The following is a 5000-nucleotide window of genomic DNA, read 5'->3' as shown; positions in this document are numbered from 1 at the left end:
TACCCCATCCAGCCCACTGACTCGCACCGTTGCGTGGTCCCCCGTAAAGAAGGGTCGTCCGAACGCCTGTCCTCTACGAACCCCAGTTCCCATTGCTGTAATGGGTTGACCGGGTGTTTCATTCGGATGGGATCCATTCAGCCTCAATACTTTGGCCACCCCACGAGAAGAGAAGACTCCCTGGAAAAGACCCTGACGTTGGGAAAAGATGGAAGGCACAAGGAGAAGGGGACGACAGAGGACCAGATAAGGTTGGAAGGTGTTCTCGTGGCTACCAACAGGAGTCTGACCAAACTGCGGGAGGCAGTGGAAGACAGGAGTGCATGGCGAAGAGTCGGACACGACTAAACGACAACAATCTTGTCAAATGGTTACTGTCTTGCTGTCTGTCTCTCTGTATCCCCGTGTCTGTGTCTACCCCGTACGCAAGGGAAGCCATGCCGTGTGCTCCACCCCCCCCCCGAAAAGGCACACCAAGTGTTTTCTCCCTTAATGCCCCTGCGGGTCGACCGGGCGTTTCATTCAAATGGGCCACTCACTGCACTCTAACCGAGAGTTGTGAAGGGACGGCGCCCCTAGTGGCGGCTGAGCTGGTACCGGGGAGCCTCAGCCCCTCCGGCGGGTAGACCGGGAAGAAATGCTTTCTCCGGGTAGACCGGACGTCCCAGACTCTCCGACGAGTAGACCGGGAGGCCTTGCTTTCGGGGAGGTAGACCGGGAAGCCCCAGATTCTCCGGCGAGTAGACCGCGGCAACCGGCGGGTAGACCGGGAAGACTTGCTTTCTCCGGGTAGACCAGACGTCCCAGCCTCTCCGGCGAGTAGCCCGGGAAAACCGGCGCGGAAGGGCGGGTAGACCGGGAGGCCTTGCTTTCGGAGAGGTAGACCGGGAAGCCCCAGACTCTCCGGCGAGTAGACCGGTGCAACCGGCGGGTAGACCGGGAAGACTTGCTTTCTCCGGGTAGACCGGACGCCCCAGCCTCTCCGGCGAGTAGACCGGGGCAACCGACGCGGAAGGGCGGGTAGACCGGGAGGCTTTGCTTTCGGGGAGGTAGACCGGGAAGCCCCAGCCTCTCCGGCGGGTAGACCGGGGCAAGCGGCGCCCTTGCGAGTCGACCGGGAGGCCTTGCTTTCGGGGAGGTAGACCGGGAAGCCCCAGACTCTCCGGCGAGTAGACCGGGGCAACCGGCGGGTAGACCGGGAAGACTTGCTTTCTCCGGGTAGACCGGACGTCCCAGCCTCTCCGGCGGGTAGACCGGGGCAACCGGCGCCCTTGCGAGTCGAACGGGAAGACTTGCTTTCTCTCAGGTAGACCGGGAAGCCCCAGACTCTCCGGCGAGTAGACCGGGGCAACCGGCGGGTAGACCGGGAAGACTTGCTTTCTCCGGGTAGACCGGACGCCCCAGCCTCTCCGGCGAGTAGACCGGGACAACCGACGCGGAAGGGCGGGTAGACCGGGAGGCTTTGCTTTCGGGGAAGTAGACCGGGAAGCCCCAGCCTCTCCGGCGGGTAGACCGGGGCAAGCGGCGCCCTTGCGAGTCGACCGGGAAGACTTGCTTTCTCTCAGGTAGACCGGGACGTCCCAGGCTCTCCGGCGAGTAGACCGGGGCAACCGGCGGGTAGACCGGGAAGACTTGCTTTCTCCGGGTAGACCAGACGTCCCAGCCTCTCCGACGAGTAGACCGGAGCAACCGACGCGGAAGGGCGAGTAGACCGGGAGGCCTTGCTTTCGGGGAGGTAGACCGGGAAGCCCCAGCCTCTCCGGCGGGTAGACCGGGGCAACCGGCGCCCTTGCGAGTCGACCGGGAAGACTTGCTTTCTCTCAGGTAGACCGGGACGTCCCAGGCTCTCCGGCGAGTAGACCGGGAGGCCTTGCTTTCGGGGAGGTAGACCGGGAAGCCCCAGACTCTCCGGCGAGTAGACCGCGGCAACCGGCGGGTAGACCGGGAAGACTTGCTTTCTCTGGGTAGACCAGACGTCCCAGCCTCTCCGGCGAGTAGCCCGGGAAAACCGGCGCGGAAGGGCGGGTAGACCGGGAGGCCTTGCTTTCGGAGAGGTAGACCGGGAAGCCCCAGACTCTCCGGCGAGTAGACCGGGGCAACCGGCGGGTAGACCGGGAAGACTTGCTTTCTCCGGGTAGACCGGACGCCCCAGCCTCTCCGGCGAGTAGACCGGGGCAACCGACGTGGAAGGGCGGGTAGACCGGGAGGCTTTGCTTTCGGGGAAGTAGACCGGGAAGCCCCAGCCTCTCCGGCGGGTAGACCGGGGCAAGCGGCGCCCTTGCGAGTCGACCGGGAAAACTTGCTTTCTCTCAGGTAGACCGGGACGTCCCAGGCTCTCCGGCGAGTAGACCGGGAGGCCTTGCTTTCTCTCAGGTAGACCGGGAAGCCCCAGACTCTCCGGCGAGTAGACCGGGGCAACCGGCGGGTAGACCGGGAAGACTTGCTTTCTCCGGGTAGACCGGACGTCCCAGCCTCTCCGGCGGGTAGACCGGGGCAACCGGCGCCCTTGCGAGTCGACCGGGAAGACTTGCTTTCTCTCAGGTAGACCGGGAAGCCCCAGACTCTCCGGCGAGTAGACCGGGGCAACCGGCGGGTAGACCGGGAAGACTTGCTTTCTCCGGGTAGACCGGACGCCCCAGCCTCTCCGGCGAGTAGACCGGGGCAACCGACGCGGAAGGGCGGGTAGACCGGGAGGCTTTGCATTCGGGGAAGTAGACCGGGAAGCCCCAGCCTCTCCGGCGGGTAGACCGGGGCAACCGGCGCCCTTGCGAGTCGACCGGGAAGACTTGCTTTCTCTCAGGTAGACCGGGACGTCCCAGGCTCTCCGGCGAGTAGACCGGGAGGCCTTGCTTTCGGGGAGGTAGACCGGGAAGCCCCAGACTCTCCGGCGAGTAGACCGGGGCAACCGGCGGGTAGACCGGGAAGACTTGCTTTCTCCGGGTAGACCGGACGTCCCAGCCTCTCCGGCGGGTAGACCGGGGCAACCGGCGCCCTTGCGAGTCGACCGGGAAGACTTGCTTTCTCTCAGGTAGACCGGGAAGCCCCAGACTCTCCGGCGAGTAGACCGGGGCAACCGGCGGGTAGACCGGGAAGACTTGCTTTCTCCGGGTAGACCGGACGCCCCAGCCTCTCCGGCGAGTAGACCGGGACAACCGACGCGGAAGGGCGGGTAGACCGGGAGGCTTTGCTTTCGGGGAAGTAGACCGGGAAGCCCCAGCCTCTCCGGCGGGTAGACCGGGGCAACCGGCGCCCTTGCGAGTCGACCGGGAAGACTTGCTTTCTCTCAGGTAGACCGGGACGTCCCAGGCTCTCCGGCGAGTAGACCGGGGCAACCGGCGGGTAGACCGGGAAGACTTGCTTTCTCCGGGTAGACCGGACGCCCCAGCCTCTCCGGCGAGTAGACCGGGACAACCGACGCGGAAGGGCGGGTAGACCGGGAGGCTTTGCTTTCGGGGAAGTAGACCGGGAAGCCCCAGCCTCTCCGGCGGGTAGACCGGGGCAACCGGCGCCCTTGCGAGTCGACCGGGAAGACTTGCTTTCTCTCAGGTAGACCGGGACGTCCCAGGCTCTCCGGCGAGTAGACCGGGGCAACCGGCGGGTAGACCGGGAAGACTTGCTTTCTCCGGGTAGACCGGACGCCCCAGCCTCTCCGGCGAGTAGACCGGGGCAACCGACGTGGAAGGGCGGGTAGACCGGGAGGCTTTGCTTTCGGGGAAGTAGACCGGGAAGCCCCAGCCTCTCCGGCGGGTAGACCGGGGCAAGCGGCGCCCTTGCGAGTCGACCGGGAAGACTTGCTTTCTCTCAGGTAGACCGGGACGTCCCAGGCTCTCCGGCGAGTAGACCGGGAGGCCTTGCTTTCGGAGAGGTAGACCGGGAAGCCCCAGACTCTCCGGCGAGTAGACCGGGGCAACCGGCGGGTAGACCGGGAAGACTTGCTTTCTCCGGGTAGACCGGACGCCCCAGCCTCTCCGGCGAGTAGACCGGGGCAACCGACGCGGAAGGGCGGGTAGACCGGGAGGCTTTGCTTTCGGGGAAGTAGACCGGGAAGCCCCAGCCTCTCCGGCGGGTAGACCGGGGCAAGCGGCGCCCTTGCGAGTCGACCGGGAAGACTTGCTTTCTCTCAGGTAGACCGGGACGTCCCAGGCTCTCCGGCGAGTAGACCGGGAGGCCTTGCTTTCTCTCAGGTAGACCGGGAAGCCCCAGACTCTCCGGCGAGTAGACCGGGGCAACCGGCGGGCAGACCGGGAAGACTTGCTTTCTCCGGGTAGACCGGACGCCCCAGCCTCTCCGGCGAGTAGACCGGGACAACCGACGCGGAAGGGCGGGTAGACCGGGAGGCTTTGCATTCGGGGAAGTAGACCGGGAAGCCCCAGCCTCTCCGACGAGTAGACCGGGGAAACCGGCGCGGAAGGGCGGGTAGACCGGGCGGCTTTGCTTTCGGGGAAGTAGACCGGGAAGCCCCAGACTCTCCGGCGAGCAGACCGGAGTGGAACCAAGGGCCCGTCGACCGGGCAACGCTGCCAGCTTCCGCCTGGTAGACCGGGAGGCCGTGCTTTCGGGGAGGTAGACCGGGAAGCCCCAGGCTCTCCGGCGAGTAGACCGGGGCAACCGGCGGGTAGACCGGGAAGACTTGCTTTCTCCGGGTAGACCGGAAGCGCCAGCCTCTCCGGCGAGTAGACCGGGACGTCCCAGCCTGGGCAATGCTTCCAGTCCCACCGGACCGCTCCTTCTGTCGCTGGCTGGCCGGCCGGCCGTCCCTACTTCCGGCCGTCCCTTCTTCCTTTTGGTTGTTTGTGTGTGTGTTTGGGTGGGGGGGCAGGTAGACCGGCAGAACGGGGGCCTGATGGTGCAGAGAGCCGCCGTCTCCTGACTCATCTATGGGTAGACCGGGCTACCCGTCGTCCCTTCTACCCAAGAAAGGGAGCGAGCGAGCGAGCGGTTTCTGCTTTCCTCTTTTTCTTTTGCAACAACTCAAGTTGTTACCGAGCAGCAGCGCCCCT

This window comes from Zootoca vivipara, chromosome 16 (assembly GCF_965207765.1).
Source record: "Zootoca vivipara chromosome 16, rZooViv2.hap1.1, whole genome shotgun sequence".
NCBI lineage: Eukaryota > Metazoa > Chordata > Lepidosauria > Squamata > Lacertidae > Zootoca > Zootoca vivipara.
Note: the sequence above shows the minus strand (reverse complement) of the source record.